Source organism: Carcharodon carcharias, chromosome 6 (genome assembly GCF_017639515.1).
Source record: "Carcharodon carcharias isolate sCarCar2 chromosome 6, sCarCar2.pri, whole genome shotgun sequence".
NCBI lineage: Eukaryota > Metazoa > Chordata > Chondrichthyes > Lamniformes > Lamnidae > Carcharodon > Carcharodon carcharias.
This window is the reverse complement of record NC_054472.1, coordinates 143,064,018-143,082,671: the sequence shown is the minus strand read 5'-3', so window position 1 is coordinate 143,082,671 and position 18,654 is coordinate 143,064,018. Positions and strand designations below refer to the sequence as shown.

The window sequence follows — 18,654 nt, the reverse complement described above, 5'->3', positions numbered from 1 at the left end:
TTGTTTCCTGTTACAAAGCCAACCCTTTATCCAGTTTGCCACATTACTCTGAATCCCATGGGCTTTTACTTTCCTGCCCAATCTGCCATGTGAGACCTTGTCAAATGCCTTGCTAAAATCCATGCACACAACATCCACTGCACTACCTTCATCAACCATTCTCGTCACTTCCTCAAAGAATTCAATCAAATTTGTGAGGCAAAACCTACCTTTAACAAATCCATGCCGACCATCCCTGACTAGTCCATGACAGTTAATCCTATCTCTCAGGATTGATTCTACTAATTTGCTCACCATTGATGTAATACTTACAGGCCTATAATTGTTTGCCATTTCCTTTGATCCCTTTTTAAACAATGGAACTACGTTTGCATTTCTCCAGTCCTCCGGTACCTCCCCTGTGTCTAGTGAAGATTGGAAAATCACTCTCAGAGCATCTGCTATCTCCTCCCTGACTTCCTTCAGCAGCCTCAGAAACAATCCATCTAGCCCTGGTGACTTATCAACTTTCAAGGAGTTCAACCCTTCGAGTAATTCCTCTCTCTTTATGACTATCCCGTCCAATATCTCGCAGTGATCCTCCTGGACTACTGTATCTACATCCTCTCTTTCCTTTGTAAACACGGAGACAAAATATTCATTCAAAACCCTTCCCACAGCCTCTGCTTCTACACACAAGTTTCCATCTTCATCTCTGATAGGTCCCACTTTTTCCTGAATTAACCTTTTAGTGTTAATGTATTGGTAAAACATCTTTGGGTTATCTTTAACTTTACTTGCTAATCTTTTTTCATACTGTCTCTTTAATTTCCTTATTTCCTTTTTTACTTCGTCCCTGATCTTCCTATATTTGTCTAGACTATCTGCAGTGCCTAGTTCTTTGTGCCTATCGTGCGCTTTCTTTTTCTGTTTGATCTTCCCCTGTATTCCTCTAGACAACCAGGGGGGTCTAGATTTGGCTGTACCACTCTTATTTTTGTAGGGGACATGTCTACTTTGTATAATTAGGATCTCGTTTTTAGTGCTTCCCATTGGTTTTCCACTGTTTTATCCCCCAGCATTGCTGTCCAGTCCACCTCAGCGAAGTCCCTTCTCACTTCTGAAAAACTTGCCTTCCCGCTGTTCAAGACTTTTACCTCTGCCTTATCTCTGTCCTTTTCCATGGTAATGCTAAATCTAACTGAATTGTGATCACTGTCCTCGATATGGTCGTCAACTGTCACTTCACCCACTTGCCCTTCTTCGTTCCCCAAGACTAGGTCTAGAATTGTATCTCCTCTCGTTGGGTTTGTCACTAATTGGTTGAAAAAATTTTCCTGGACACACTGCATGAATTTTTCTCCCTCAGTGCCCCTTATATTGTTTGAATCCCAGTTGATATTAGGATAGTTGAAGTCTCCTACTATTATTGCCTACTATTATTATTCTTACAAGCAGAAATTTATCTACATATTTGTTCTTCTATCTCCCTTTCACTATTTGGGGGTCTGTAGTATACTCCCAGTAGTGTGACTGCCTCTTTTTTATTTCTAAGCTCAATCCATAAAGCCTCATTTGTTGACCCATTTAGTATATCATCCCTTCTCACAACTGGAATTGATTCTTTAACCATAAGTGCTACGCCCCCCCACCCCTCCTTTTTTTATCTCCTACTCTATTGTGTCTGAAGACTCTATAACCAGGGATATTAAGCTGCCAGTTTTGTCCCTCCTTTAGCCAGGTATCCGTTATAGCAATGACACCTTGCTGCCATGTGTCTACCTGTGCCCTTAACTCATCCACCTTGTTTGTAATACTCCTTGCATTGAAGTATAAACAGTTTAACCCTGTCAATTTCCCTTGCTGGACACTTTGTAAACTTTGCTTCTCCTGTAACTCCATGTCTATCACAACATCCCTAGCTAAAGTTCTACCTCCATTTTTCTGATCTGTATCTGACCTATCTGATCCTACTCCTGGGACCCCATCCCCCTGCCACACTAGTTTAAATATTCCCCAACAGAACTAGCAAAAACCCCCTGCAAGGACACTGGTCCCAACTCTGCCTGGATGCAGCCTGTCCGGTTTGTGCACCTTCCCCAGAACCGGTCCCAGTGCCTCAAGAATCTGAATCCCTCCCGGCTACACCATCTCTCCAGCCACGTGTTCATTTGGTCTATCTTACGGGCTGCTGCTGGGCCTAATCTTTGTGCTGCCTCCTACCTGATCTATTCTCACCCCCAGTGTACCCACCACCACCACGAAGATTACATGCCATGCAGAGGCCAGACCAAACTGCCGAGTGGCAGTGGAGTTCCTGCCTGGTGCCTGCTACTTGCTGGTGAAATTGAAATGAGGCTGCAACTTGAAAATGGTTCAGGCATCCCGACCGTAGCCTTGGGCAGGCATCGTGGGCACCGGCAGGCCAGTCAATAAAGAGCAGCTTCAACGTGTCCTGGCAAAGCATTATCAAGCCATGTTCAAAAGGGAGAGCTTGGGCTGATCTTGGGCGAGTCTCACTGAGCATTCTTTCCAATTAGTCTGATGAAATCAAAACAGTGCTGTGTCTAATAAATTCATTCCAGTACTCCAAGCTTTGGTGAAAGAGAAAGACTGCAAAGTTTCTCACTGAGTGGCACTGGATGATTGTTCAGTAAACACACACGTTTACTTTGTCTGCATTGTCTGCTAAAATTATACATGTGGCTAAAACGAGTCACTGTAACTACACTGGAGGCTAGTCAGCAATTCCTATTGGACAGTCTGGAATGCGCTGCCTGGGAGGTTGGTGGAGGCGGGTTGCCTCAAATCCTTTAAAAAGTACCTGGATGAGCCCCTGGCACGTCATAACATTCAAGACTATGGACCAAGTGCTGGTAAATGGGATTAGGTAGGTAGGTCAGGTGTTTTTCACGTGTTGGTGTAAACTCGATGGGCCGAAGGGCTTCTTCTGCACTGTGTGATTCTGTGAACAGTGCACCAAGGGAATACTATAGACATGTGGACTAAAATTGTTACTTTTGGAATTTTACGCTACAGTTTGGGCTATGGGTCTGGAATCACATGTAGGCCAGACTAGGTAAGGACAGCAGATTTCATTTCCTAAAGGGCATTAGTGAACCAGATGGATTTTTCTGACAATCAGCACTGGTTTCATGGTCATGGTCATCAGTAATTTCAGATTCAAATTTCACCATCTGCCATGGTGGGATTCAAACCTGGGTCTCCAGAGCATTACCCTGGGTCTTTGGAATATACGAGGGAGGACAATACCGCTATGTCAATCTCCATTATTGCATTGTGGGAGTTCTCTGTGAGCAAATTGGCTGCCACGTTTCCTACATTCCAACAGTGACTACACTTCAAAAAGTGCTTCATTGGCTCTAGAGTGCTTGCCACGTCTGATGGCCATGAAAAGCGCTTTATAAATGCAAGAATCTTTTTCAGCGTTCCCATGGGTAAGGGAAATCAGGAAAAGTCATGGAATTTGCAAATGACTTTTCCAGCCTGGAAATTTCCAAAGAAAGGTCCAGTTGTTGAAAAGCTATTGAATTTTATAAAGACAGGGATGAGCCCTTTCTGACTTGAGGCAGAATTCCAACCTGTTCCAATGTTTTTTTGACATCTACTTCCCCCTCTCCATAATCATTTGCTTTGCTTTGCAAGTGTGGAATCCAGTACAGGTAAATAGACTGGTGACCCCATAAGCACTTAACACAAAAATTCCACAAAGCAAGATAATCTTGTGAGAAATTGAGGTTATTGGATGACTGACACGCAATGCAAGATTCCAGTGTTTGTGTAATGCTCCACATACCGGAGTTCGTAATGTATTTGAAAGCAATAACGGTCATGAAATGTTTCAATTTGGCTATGGAAAAGCCATGGATTTTTATTTTACTAAAGATCCAAAAACCCTGTTTTTTTTTCTCTCATTTGATTTTGCATCTGTGGTTTCTTTCAATCCTTTTGAGAGAAGACGTTTTTGCTGCAGTCTTTTTAACCAATTTATTTTTAAATTAGGCCCCTTAATCTGAATTCCCTGTTGGAGAGAACGGTCCTGTCAATTCCTTTATTATTTTGGCACGAGTCAGATAATCCCTCACCTCTGAAGAGAATACAACTAAAGTTTGTGCAGTCTCATCACAACTCAGACACCATTATCTCAGACACCATCTTTGGTGGATTATGTTCAGTAAGTGTATTCTTCCCAAGGTACCCCAAAACTCAACACCATGTACATATTGTATAAACTATCGAATCCAATTACTAGATTTTCACTTGACTACCACCTGCTTGAAAGAATATTATAGAGGATGGTCCTAAAGTAACATGATAACTCAGATTATTTGAGTAGTGATGCTTGCGTTTGAACTGGATTTCCTCAGGTCCTTGCTGGCAGTGTTGAATAAAATCCCTCTCAGCAAAATCTTCCATCTCAGATGACGAGGAATGCAGATTACCTTGACCTACTCGCGTCTGCTCTCGGCCGATTATGTCAAAAAGGGGTTGCCAGGAGAAGTAATGTAAAATATTGTGCACAGTTTCATTTTCTTGGGTGAGCGGGCAATGAAGTGATAAGAATTTCTCTGACAGTGCAGTTGCTTCGAGAGCTCAATGGTGTTGTGCAGCAGACAGGTGCTCAGCAGATAGCTCTGAATATATTTGGAAGTGAACATGTTTGGAGGAGGGCAGCAAACAGGTGGAATAAGCTACCCATGAAGAGGTGGTGTAAAAATTTAAGTAAGAATTGGTAAAATATTTGAGGGAGTGGTGATTTGTGGTTATTAATTTTTGGGTCAGACTCGCTGGACCTCATTCTTTTTTACAGTTCTGTACGTACCTATGTGCTGACTGAACAGAAAGTGGAGAATGCCTTTTTTTATACATAACTAATGGTCCAGCAACAAAAGCCACAGGAACGTCTTTTGAACGTGCTTTCCCTGAAAGTGTAGTTTCATTAGCTTGTTGTTGGCTTCATAAACATAAACAGACATTCCTGTCATCTTTTGTGAAGAAGAATTTCACCTCACCCTCTCTGATTGACAGCATATTAAGGATAAACTGTGCCATTTTTACTTTCTGTAGCAGTGCAAACTGGGCAACAGCATATCCAACCATTCAGAAGCTGAGCAAGGGAAGAGTTTGTAAAGCAGAGATGTCTGTTTCCAAATGAAAACTGATCCTTGTCTCAGGTCATGCATGCTGTAATCACTGAGTACCATCATTTGCTTTAGAAACTAAACTGTCCCATCGCTGAAGTTTCATCTCATCTCTAAGAAAATAAAATGATCAAGATGAAATGATCAGGAAAAAACATTGAATAGGATTAATATGTTTAATATCTTTGAATTGAATCAAAGCACAAAATAGGATTTAAATTTTGGATCACAATAGCATCATGGCAGTTAGTAAGGGTTACTGCACATAGTCAATACATGTGACTCTAATCTAAACAGTTTTGATTCATTGTAGATTGCAATGATGCCAGTTAAAAGCAGAGGAAGTTTTCACTAAATGTAAGCACACAATTTGAATGGACTGATATCTTACAATTAACAAAGAATGGCAATGTGGTTTGAAATGGGCCAGAATGCAGGATACCAGAAAAATCTAATTTGGCTCCAGATCAATCCATCCAGATTTGATCTCAGTCCCTCTGCGGAGACCTATTTTGCAGTTGCTGCCTTGTGTTTATGTTTGCCAACAGCAGCAGAAGGGGAGAATATGTGTCATTTAGCTGACCTGCTGCATTGCTGATGGGCAGCCTGGGATCTGAAGCACTGTAATGATGTTTAGCTACCAAACGGGCCTCGGCCCTTCAATTATCCCTTTGGGCAAGTGGTATAAATTGGCACAATACTGGTAATTGCAGCAGCCGGTAAACCTCTGGAGTCAATCAGAATAATGCTTGGAAATTTTATTGGTTTGTTGGGCAGATGAACTATTGTGAAATGACTGTTTAAATTTTTTTACATTCATGTAATGCCTGGAGTGTGACAGATATGCTAAACACAAGCTATATGTATATAATATAACAAATAGTTGTGTTCACACTGTGCATTTCCCTTGATAACCTCGATGTGCCTCCAGTCTACCAGCAGTATATGTAATATAGGTATGTGTCCCTACTGGTTTACTGGCACTCTGTCCTCTTGATCATAATCTGCATAATTTTATACTTTGAACCTTGATCTATGCTGAATTTGCTGATCTCATCTAAATGATGAATGGCATTCTGCAGATAACTTTTGTGCCCCTCAGCTACTGAAGGGAAGAGAAACTAAGATTCGTGCCCCTGACCTTGTGTGTGGATGTCAGTTGAGGACAGACTTGGAGTTTCCTGTGAAATCCCTGTGGTTGAATAACTTGTTGACACTCTCTGTCATTTTGGTGAATATGAATTTTTGAATAATGGGTGGTCAGACAAGGTATTGGGAGGATAATTGAAGCCTCCCAGAACTGTACCACAGCAGTGCCTTTGAAAGAGAAGCAAACTGACAGAAAATTGGTTGGAGAAAAATCTGACTTATGAAGAAAGAATTGTCACAGTGAGGTCTTTAAAATATCATTAAGCACTAGCTTACAAGTTTACTTCAAACCTAGTGGCACTTGAATTTCGTAGCCCATCTAAAAGCATCTTTTCTGTAGCTTTTGGAGTCAAGTCTGGAACAAGCTGAAGAATTAACTTTCTGTTCTATTAGTGCCTTTTCAGCTGCTTGCAGCTAATGTGAATACAGAGCCTGAACATAATCGGAATGATCTTAGTACCTGTCAAATATGCCATACTGGTATTCATGCATGTTGATTCTACCCATCCTGTGTACAAAAATTATGTTTAACATTTGTGCTAGACGAATCCTTTGGCTGTCTTTAATATCTGGGGATTTTGAAATGGGATGAAAAATATTTCAAGGTTTTAGGGGGATGCTGATCATTGCAGACTGCCTGCCTGCAACAGTTGAGAAATCTTTTGACATTTATCAGCCAAGGGTGAGTGAGCAAAGACAGGAAAGGCAAGAATGAGCGCTCCCCATCCCCCACAAGCAGGCCTCATGTCCCTTGATCATAACGTGTTATTGGCAGTGGCTGAAGAAGTCAGATGGGTCCTATTCCACCAGTTGAACAAAACTGCTTAGGCCGCAAGGTGCTGTGAGTGACAAGCTGATTGCAAATTGTTTTGCTGTAGTTATCAGCACTTCAGATAAATGAAGCAAATGTCCTCATTAACCTTCACTTTAGCGTCCAACTTGTTTCTCAGCTAACTGCCCGTGGAAGAAGCCCAAATAGTATTGGTTATGAGGCTTGCTTGACATAACCTGCAGTCACCCACTGATTCACTGAGAGTGCTGGATTCTGAACCTAAAGTGATGGATTTCATCAGCTATCACTTGGGACACTAAGCTAGTATTGCATTCAGTGACATAGTGGCACTCTTGTTGCACCTCACTGAATCTACACCTGCTGACAGGATCACAGAATATCTATCTATAAAGAAGCCCAGAGCATTTTAATTTGTCACTACTAAGTAGTGGTAACTAGAGGGAAATATGAAAAGGGAAAGTGATCATTTATTTCAAGCAGCTAAATAAGAGAGTTATTATTGTCTGCATTTGTTGATTGCACCTAGCACATGTGGATAATGAATAATTTATATATTGGCAATTGCACCCTTTAGAAAATGATTAAATATTAATTCTATAAACATTTGTTCATGACAATCAAAATTCATGAACATAGTAAATATCTCAAAAAGAGGACCAGTGGCGTTTTATTCAATTCTTCTGTTTTATTTTATTCAGATTTTCTTTGTTTAACTGCAGACAGTAATGAGAATAATGGAATCAGGCCAGCAGGTCAGTGTAATACAAGCACTTGCAGCTGAAGCTACACTTGCCGTGGTAACTTTTGATTGCCAAGCACACATGTTAAATACGTTCTGTATTGCAGACACTTGCAGTTTTAACTCTGAAAAGCGTTTGGAATACTTAGCACTGTTATGGTCAAAACATGCAAAATACATTAAATGTGGCCATGATTGTCTCTCTTTCCCAGCTTTGATCTAACTCTTCTGGAGGAAACAGCCTTGATTTTGAGGACTCCCACCCAGTGGAAACAGGATGGTATAGCCTTGGAAATCACACGGCTGTACATAGCATCCCGTTCCTATTCCACTTTTGTAAACCACCTTCTCATGGGCAGTCCAGGCACCGGCTTGTTTCAGGCTGAAGCCTGTGCAAAGCACGAACACATATGCGCACACGCACACACACACACGTATACAGACACACACATATACACACGTAAACATACAATTCAAAAGATGCCATTGTGCTGTGGTCAGAATTGGTTATGTTCCCATTAACCAAGGACTGCTACCTAGTTTGAGATTATTGGATCCCATAAGGATGAGGGAATTAACTTGGGACTTTCCTGGTTTTTATGGTTCGTTACACACAAGCCAGTGCATTTATAAGGGAGGGTATCACATTTTTAAGTAATAAATTGTTTTCAGCACCATCAAACAACAAAAAGGCAGTATTTTTAACACATGACTGAACAAATGGAGATGGGTCAATGGGCACTTCTGGCACTGACTAAGCTCTTCAGGTCTTTGCTTGGAGAATCTAAAATCAATCCTGTTGCCTTGTCCTCTCCCCTTGCTCTTGTGTATCTTTGTTACAAATCACAGTGTCACTGAGGTCTCCTATAAATGGGCCTCATGTCTCTTATATTCATGAGTTCACCTTTCCTGCGAAATATCTGGTTATACACAGTGGCCCAAGCTTTGTAACAATGAAATCCTTTGTTGTTTGAATTAGATTCTATAACCTCATTTTCCCTTTATTCCAGAAGGTGGACAGATGGACCTTTTACTTGAAAAGATGAAAAATTACAAGCCAAAAAGCAGATTTTAAAGCACCACTGGTTTGACTGCTTTGAGGCTGTCAAACGGAAACTGGCGTTCCCCCATTTGCAAAGGAAATGGGCCTAAAGCCAGTTTCAGGCAGGTGCCCTAACCATTATGGAAGGTGGTGCAGATTAAACATGGGCACAACACATGCCACATTGCCCTTTTTTTTGCTCAAAGAGCTGGCAGTCATATTTCTGAGTCTATGTGATTTTTATTTTGGCTGAAAACAAATCCGAGGATTTAACATTTGACTCTCACCAGCTCTTCATGGGTGTTATCCATTTGAGTTGCCATTCAAAGCTGGTCCTACCCTCCCAGGTGAGAACTTCCCTGGCAGTAGTTTCCCTACTCCCCTCCACCTGTGCTCACCCAAATGAAGTTATTCTATTGATTTGGCCTCGGGAATGTGCAAACTATGATCTCCCCAGTTGTGCTGAAACTCTGCATGCCCAATGTTCCTCCAGTGCTGACCATGCCATAGTTGCAGGAGGAAGTGGGAGAGCAACTCAGTGAATCAAGGCTGGCAAGTTCCCATATCACTGTGGAAGAATCTCCGGCTTCAGCCTGCCTCAGGCCACTTTAAACTGCATCACCTGGCACCCACCCAGAGGAATGCCCAAGCTCTTTCCAAGCATTCACTCTGTGGGACATTACTTCCAACCACTTTCCAGTCCAGTCCATTCCCATCCTTTTATTTCCTGTTTGTCAACCACCTTCTTGCCCATTTTCTCCTCTATCACATGCCTGAAACTTTCTAGCAAGCCTCCTTTGAGATACTTTGTCAAATGCCTTCTGATAATCCACATCACTGCATACCCTTCATCAATATAAGCAATCACTTTATTAAAAAAAAAATCCATGCAGGCTGCCTTTGATTATCCCGTACATCTCTTAAGTGCTCATTGATTTCAGATTGGATTTGCTACAGATCTGTTGCCTGTGTGCTCAGAAAGCTGTGAAGTGGGACAGAGATCTTGATTGATGCAAAATACACACTGTGCAGCTTGACTAATAAGAAAAATATAGCTGTATATTTTTTTTGAATGGTAATAGATAGGGAAATGCTTGCATTCGGAGGGAACTGGGTGGCTTTCTACACAGATCACAGGAAGTTAACATGCAAGTACAGCAAGCAGTTGGAGGTGAGTGTTTACCTTTTGTTACAAAGGGATTGGAGTTTCAGAGCACACCATTGTACAGGGCATTGATGAGGCTACACCTGGAGTACTATGTGCAGTTTTGGTCTCCTTATCTAAGGAAGGACATACTTGACCTAGAGGCAGTGCAACAAAGCTTCATTAGACTAGTTCCTGGGATGAGGGGATTGTCTCATTGAGTAGACTAGGCCTATATTTTCTGGAGTTTTAAAGAATGAGAGCTGATCCAATTGAAATGTGTAAAATTCTTAAGGGACTTGACAGAGTAGATGCTGAGAAAATATTTCATCCGACTGGGGAATCTAGAACAGGGTCACAGTCTCGTAATAAAGTGTCAGCCATTTGAGACTGAGCCGAGGAAAAGTTTCTTTACTTGAGGGTTATGAATCCTTGGAATTCTCTACCCAGATTGCTGTGCATCCTCAATGGTTGGGCTTATTCAAGACAGGGTCGATAAATTTTTGGATACTACAGAATTAAGGGCTATGGGGAAGGTTTGGGGAGTTGAGGCAGAAGATTAGCCATGATCATATTGAATGGCAGGGTAGGCTCACAGGACCATTTCTTATGTTCGTAGTCTTTAATCAAATACAATATGAGCCTTTAAACAAATTGTATTGCAGGACAATAGTCTGTTTGTACCTGCTATAAATGATTTCTCCAAGAGTAAGCCTGAACTATTCAGTGCATGCTGTTTTGTTTCCCCACTGTTGATGCCTTTCTGCTGTAGTCCTTCCTTGACTTTTTTGTCACAAGTGTGACCTCAGGAATATTGTAGTGCCTTTATGACTGTGCTTTAGTTGACTCAGGATATCAAGGAAGCCTGCAAGTGTCTAATCTCAGTACAAGGTAGTATGTTATTAGATTAATGTCCCTAAAGGATGCTTAACCTGTAAATATGTTAACCAAAGATACAGGTATCTTCTTCCTTGAAATGCAAATTACAGAATCACTGAATTTTAATGACATAGAAGGAAGCCATTCGGCTCATTGTGTCTGCACAGGCTCTCCAAATGAGCATTATACCTAGTGCCATTACCCTGCCTTTTTCCCGTGCCCCTACACATTGTTTCTATTCAAGTAATCATATAACGCCCTCTTGAATGCCTCGATTGAACCTGCCTTCATCACACTTCCAGGCAGTGCATTCCAGACCCGAACCAGTCGTTGTGTGAAAAAGATTTTTCTCATGTCACATTTGCTTCTTTTGCAAATCTGTGCCCTCGCATTCTTGATCCTTTTATGAGCTGGAACAACTTCTCCCTATCTACTCTGTCCAGCCTCCTCATGATTTTGAACATCTCTATCAAATCTCCTCTTAGCCGCCTTCTCTCCAAGGGAACAGTCCTAACCTCTCCAATCTATCTTCGTAACTGAAGTTTCTCATCCCTGGAACCATTCTTGTAAACCTCTTCTGCACTCTCTCCAATGTGTTCACATCCTTCCTATAATGCAACCTCCAGAACTATACACAATATTCCAGCTGAGGTCTAAGGAGTGTTTTATATAAATTCAGCATAACCTCCTTGCTCTTGTACTCTATGCACCTATTAATAAAGCCCAGGATACTATATGCTTTATTAACTGCTCTCTCCACCTGCCACCTTCAATGCTCTGTGCAAATACATACGCAGGTCTTTCTGCTCCTGCATCCCCCTCAAAATTTCACCCCTTATTTTACATTGTCTGTCCATGTTCTTCCTACCAAAATGCATCACCTAACACTTCTCCAGATTGAACTTCATCTGCCACCTGTCTGCCCACTCCACCAACTTGTTTATGTCCTTTTGAAGTTCTACACTCTCCTCCTCATAGTTTACAACACTCCCAAGCTTTAGTATCATCCGCAAATTTTGATATTGTCCCCTGCACACCAAGATCTAGATTGTCAATATATATCAGGAAAAGCAAGAGTCCCAATATCGACCCCTAGGGAACTCGACTACAAACATTCCTCCAGCCCAAAAAATATCCATTGATCATTTCTCTTTGCTTCCTATTTTTCAGCCAATTTTGTATCCATGTTGCTACTGCCTCTTTTATTCCATGAACAATAACTTTTCGCACAAGTCTGTTGTATGGCACTGTGTCAGCTGCCTTTTGAAAGTCCATGTACACCACATCAACAGCATTACCCTCATCTACCTTTTCTGTTACCTCTTCAAAAAACTCCAGTAAGTTAGTTAAACACAATTTCCCCTTTAGAAATCCATGCTGGCTCTTCCTTATCAACCCATATTTTTTCATGTGACTACTAATTCCATCCTGAATAATTGTTTCTAGAATCCTGCCTACCACTGAAGCAATTGCTGGGCTTATCCTTACAACTGTTTTTGAACAAGGGTGTAAGGTTTGCAATTCTCCAGTCCTCTGGCACCTCCCCTGTGTCTAGGGAAGACTGAAAAATTATGGCCAGTGCCTTTGCAATTTCTACTCTCCCTTCAATAACCTTGGATGCATCTTGTCCAGTCTTGGTGCCTTGTCAATTTTAAGTACCGACAGTCTATTCAACACTTCCTCCTCATCAATTTTGAACCCTTCTAGTGACAGAGTTTCCTCGCCTATCACTATGGCCTGGGTGGTATCTGCCTCCTTGGTAAAGACGGATGCAGAACATTCGTTTAGTACCTTAGCCATGGCCCCTTTGTTCATGTGTAAACTCCCTTTTAGGTCCCTAATCGGCCCTATTCTTCCTTTTACCATCCTTTTATAATTTATACGCCTAAATTAGGATTTGGGATTCCCCTTTATGTTGGCTGTCAGTCTTTTCTCATAATCCCTCTTCGCTTCTTTAATATGCTTTTTCACTTACCCTCTGAACTTTCTGTATTCCTCGTGGTTCTCAATTGTATTTTATACCTGACACCTGTAAGGAGCACACTTTTTCTTCTTTATTTTAATTTCTAAGTCCCTTTTCATCCAGGGAGCTCTGGATTTGTTTGCCCTACCTTGCCCTTGCGATGGAATATACCTTGACTGTGCCCGAACCAAATCTTTTTTGAAGGTAGCCCATTGTTCAGCTACAGTTTTTCCTGCCAATCTTCCGTTCCAGCCTATCTGGCCCAGCTCCGTTCTTACCCCATTGAAGCTGGCTCTCATCCAGTTAATTATTCTTACTCTGGATGATCCTTTTCTATCATTATCCTAAAACGTACAATACAATGATCACTGTCTCTTAAATGTTTCCCCACTGACACTTGATCTACTTGGCCCACCTCATTTCCAAAAACCAGGTCCAACAGTGTGTCTTTTCTTGTTGGATTGGACACATACCGCTGTAGAAAATTCCTGAATACAATCTAGGAACTTTTGCTCCTCTCCACCCTTTACACTACCACTGTCCCAGTCTACATCCAGGTAATTAAAGCCCCCCCATTATAACTACTCTATAACACCTGCATCTCTCTGTAATTTCCCTGCAGATTTGTTCTTCCATGTTCTTCTCCCTAGTTTGTGGCCTATAGTCTACACCAAGCAAGGTAATTACCCCTTTTTGTTCCTTAGCTCTAGCTAAATTGTCCTTGAACCCTCTGGGACATCCTCTTTCTCCATCACTGCAATGCTCTCCTCAACTAATACCGCCACCCCATCTCCTTTCCTTCCTTTCCTGTCTTTTTTTAACACCTTGAACCCAGTATTTAACATCCAGTTCTGCCCTTTTTTGAGCCAGGTCTCTGTTATTGCCACATTATATTTCCACATGGCAATCTGCGCCTATAACTCCCCTCCCCAATCTTATTTACTGTACTCCGTGCATTCACATAAATACACAGTAACCTTAATTTTGATTTTGTTACTTTCTCCATCACCCCGACTCCACCTATTAACCTACTATGCTCTATACTAGTGCTATCTGTCCCTCCCGGTATTTTGTGCACCCTGGTATTCCTCTCTAATATTTTCTCTTGGTTCCCACACCCCTATTGAGTTAGTTTAAAGCCCTCGCAACAACACTAGCAAAATGCCCTGCACGGAACTCAGTCCCAGCTCTGTTCAGATGCAACCTGTCCGGCTTGTACCATCTCCCCCAGAGCCTGTCCCAGGAATCTAAAGTCCTCCCTCCTGTACCATCTTTCCAGCCACGCATTGATATGGTACTGGGAGTAATCCAGAGATTACAACGTTTGAGGTCCTGCTTGCTAATCTTCTATTTGGCTCCCTAAATTCACTTCCTCCTTCATACCTAATTTAATGGTACCAATGTGGGCCATGACTTCTGGCTGTTTACTCTCCCCTGGAAGAATGTCCTTCATCCGCATTGTGACATTCTTGATCCTGGCACCAGGGAGGCAACATACCATCCTGGTGATAAAAACAAAAAACTTCGGATGCTGGAAATCCAAAACAAAAACAGAATTACCTGGAAAAACTCAGCAGGTCTGGCAGCATCGGCGGAGAAGGATCCGCCAATGCTGCCAGACCTGCTGAGTTTTTCCAGGTAATTCTGTTTGTTTTATACCATCCTGGAGTCATGTCTACAGCCACAGAAATGCCTGTCTGCTCCCCTAACCAATGAATCCCCTATCACTATTGGTCTGTCTTTCTTCTTCCTCCCCTCCTGTACAGCTGAGCCACTTGTGGTGCCACAAACTTGGCTCTGACTGCACTCCTCTGAAGAACCAGCGCCCTCACCAGCTGCCAAAATGGAAAACCAATTTATGAGTCCCCCAAGGGACTCCTGCGCTCCTGCCTACTTCTCTTGGACTGCCTGGTGGTCACCTACTCCTTCTCTGTCTCCAGCCCCTTAAGTTGCTGTGTGACCACCTCTCTGAACATGCTATCCACCTAGCTCTCAGTCTCGCGGATGTGCCACAATGACTCCAGCTCCTGCTCGAGCTCTGAAACCTGAAGCTCAAGTTTCTGCAGCTGGCAGTGCTTCCTGCACATGTGGTCAGCTAGGACACCACAACCGTCTATGACTTCGCACATATTACAGGACACATGTTCCACTCGACTGAGCTGAACCTGCCATGCCTTAACTCTACTTCACTTACGTTAACTTCATTCTACTTTGGATTATTTATATAACTTTTATTATATTGGCCCTAAATTTCCCTTGGTGTTTCTCAGTTAAATCCAAGTACAGCAACTTGTTTAAAAATATTACACTTTTCTAATTTACTCACCAGGTCCTACTTACCAAGGCCACTGGTCTTCTTTCTGAGGAAAGGTAAAACTCTCACTGAACTCCCTCAGTCACCCCTGCACTCGAATTCTCACTGCTTCTCACACTCTGCTCTCCTCAAGGTGCTGCTGACTGCCTGTCCCAGGGTGGTCCTTTCACACTGTCCTCCTGGTGCTGCTGACTGCCTGGCTCGGGGTCCTCCTTTCACACTCTCCTCTCACCCATTGGCTCTTGATTGTATGCAAGTGACAGGACAGAAAATGATAAACACAGGTGGACAGCAGGTGCTTAGAGAATACATAACTGCATCATAGTTAGAGTGTGGTCTGTCTTTTTTAAGAAGATCCTGCTACTCAGATTGCAAAAATGCGAATAAATTTGTCACTGTTGTTGTCAAATTGAATATAAGCATTGTTGGGAAACATTATGAGCATATCAACTTTCATATTTACATGAGGTGTCAGAGATTCCTGGCAGCGTAACAAAGCATGAAATGAGAAAAGCCCACATAAAGTCACTGTTTTACATACTCTACCCAAGCTGTCTATCCTTACATGGAGGTCAGTATTTATTAGAAACAAAATTGCATATTTTCGTACCCCAGATGGCACAGTGGGTAACTGCACCCTACATATATGATACTGAGTCTTGTACACCAGATGCTGTAGGGTTCACGATCTGGTCTGAGCGAAGCTGATCTTGATCTTTTTTTAAATTCATTTGTGAATGTGGGCTTCGCTGGCTAGGCCAGCATTTATTGCCCATGCCTAGTTGCCCTTGAGAAGTTGGTGGTGAGCTGCCTTCTTGAACTGCTGCAGTCCATGTGGTGTAGGTACTTCCACAGTGCTGTTAGGAAGGGAGTTCCAGGGTTTTGACCCAGCAACAGTGAAGGAATGGTGATATATTTCCAAGTCAGGATGGTGAATGGCTTGGAGAGGAACTTCCAGGTGGTGGTGTTCCCATCTATTTGATGCCCTTGTCCTTCTAGATGGTAGTGGTTGTGGGTTTGGAAGGTGCTGTCTAACAAGCCTTGATGAATTCCTACAGTGCATCTTTTCGATGGCGCACACTGCTGCTACTGTGCATCGGTGATGGAGGGACTGAATGTTTGTGGATGTGGTGCTGATCAAGCGGAATGTTTTGTCCTGGACGGTGTCAAACTTCTTCAATGTTGTGGGAGCTGCACTGACCCAGGCAACTGGGGAGTATTCCATTCCACCCCTGAATTGTGCCTTGTAGATAGTGGACAGGCTTTGGGGAGTCAGGATGTGAGCTACTCGCCACAGGATTCCTAGCCTCTGACCTGCTCTTGTAGCCACAGTATTTATACAGCTAGTCCAGTTCAGTTTTTGGTCAGTGGTAACCTCAAGGATGTTGATATTGGGGGATTCAGTGATGGTAATGCTATTGAATGTCAAGGAATAATGGTTAGATTCTTTCTTGTTGGAGATGGTCATTGCCTGACACTTGTGAGGCACAAATGTTACTTGCCACTTGTCAGCCCAAGCCTGGATATTTTCATGGACTGCTTCAGTATCTGAGGAGTCGCAAATGGTGCTGAACATTGTGCAATCATCAGTGAACGCCCCCACTTCTGATCTTATGATGGAAGGAAGGTCATTGATGAAGCAGCTGAAGTTGGTTGGGCCGAGGACAAGAACCTGAGGAACTCCTGCAGTGATGTTCAGGAGCTGAGATGTCTGACCTCCAACAACCGCAATCAGCTTCCTTTGTGCTAGGTATGACTCCAACCATTGGTGAGCTTTCCCAATGATTCCTATTGACTTCAGTTTTGCCAGGGCTCCTTCATGCCACACTTGGTCAAATGTGGCCTTGATGTCAAGGGCAGTTACTCTCTCCTCACCTGGATGTACTACAATTGACCTAACTGCCTCAAGGCTGGTTGGGGAAAATCAATCAGGTGTCCCACGCCAGTGTCCAGATTCATCAGTATGTGGATACCAGATCTGGAGATCAGATATCCACTTTTAGTCTCAAACAAGGTTTGAGCTGCATTCAGCCACTGAAGTGAGAGTTCAGTGATTTCTCTCCTATTTTTTGAGGACTAACTTGCTTTGCAAGGCATGGTCACAAGCTCTAGGGAGTGCAGAGACACAAATGGAAATCAAATGTTTGCTGACAGTTGAATATTGTGGAACTATGGAGAACATCACCAAGTTCAAATGGTGAGAGTAATAAAGAAAGACTTATCATTTATCTCTGAAACATCTCGAGGTGGTTCACGTACAAATAATCATTTTAAAGTGCAGTGACCATTGTTACTTAGGCAAATCAGGAATAAAACTATCCCAGTAATTATTTCTAAATGGTACCCTGCTAGTCTTAAGCTACTTTTTAAACTGTTATTGATTAGTTAATCAACATAATCACTGATTGACGATCTTGAGTGATGTACGATAGATTTATTTACATTGATAGTAGATTCAATAAAACCCACTTTTGTCAATTCATATTGCATCAACATTACAGAACAGTCCACCTCACAGTGTTTCTCACTCCCTTCTGCTTTGTGTAATGACAACAAGTTGTTTTATAATTTTGCTGCACTTTCAAGGTCAAATGATCTTCAGTAGCTGCTTACATGCAGTTTGCAGCTCTCGCATCATTGCCAGAACCTACTCCGAAGTTGGATTTGGTACCAGCACATTTGATTTGGACCCCACCTTTTCTGATTCCCCTTTATTAATTTGTGCATGTCCTCATATCATGCACCATATTTGCCACATCTGCTTGATGGTTGGCATGTTGCCCATCTTAGTTTCAAATTAACATATTCAAAGTGTTTACCTGCACAGATGGACTGGTGTGTGGAAAATAAAGATGCACTTGGTGCAGCCTGCCCAGAACAGCTCCAGCCATTGTAGCACTCAGCCCTGGTATAATTGAGGCATTAATCTTGCAAGTTTTCTAAGTATGTCAGCGAGATACAACATACTGGAATTTAACATACAAACACAGCTTAACCTTTTGATATCATATTAGTGTATGAAAGTGCTTGTATTTAGCCTTATTAAGCACCCCAAACGCACAGGAACATGTAATGCTGTGCTCCTAGAGTTAATCCCTTAATCCTTTGCTTTTGGCCGATATTTTTTTATTATCTGTGTTTTTCTCCCTTTTTTGCTGTTTGGTTTGTATTTCTACTTTGACTGTAGATGCACACTTGTTCAGAATAAAGAAGTGAAGGGTTCTCCTGGTGGTGAGGTTTTGCAATGTTTCGTCCATCTCCATTGATGAAAGCAGTGGCTTGGAATGAAGGCCTCATAAGCAACTGCTCAAATGTTCAGTGAAGCATGTAAAAACTGGAATTAAAATATATGCTGCAGTACTAATTCTATGGGTTACTTGGTCCAGTTATGCATGGGGAAAGATGATTATATAATGTAATTTAGAGTGTTGCATCATTTTGGGCTTTTTCAGTTGGATAAATTTTAATGGCTTCTTAGTCTAAAACTAAG

General features: G+C 42.1%; 1 protein-coding gene across 4 annotated transcripts in view; it reads left to right on the top strand.

The window, feature by feature from the left end:
* cables1 (Cdk5 and Abl enzyme substrate 1) overlaps positions 1–18,654 on the top strand; it is a 197,659-nt gene that overhangs the window by 36,576 nt on the left and 142,429 nt on the right. Inside the window, exon 2 of one of the 4 annotated variants that reach the window (XM_041190412.1) lies at positions 7,782–7,835. The exons of the other annotated variants lie outside the window; for them this stretch is intronic. The gene's annotated coding sequence lies outside the window, so the exon portion shown is untranslated. The remainder of the gene's footprint in view (positions 1–7,781; positions 7,836–18,654) is intronic. 4 annotated transcript variants of the gene reach the window in all.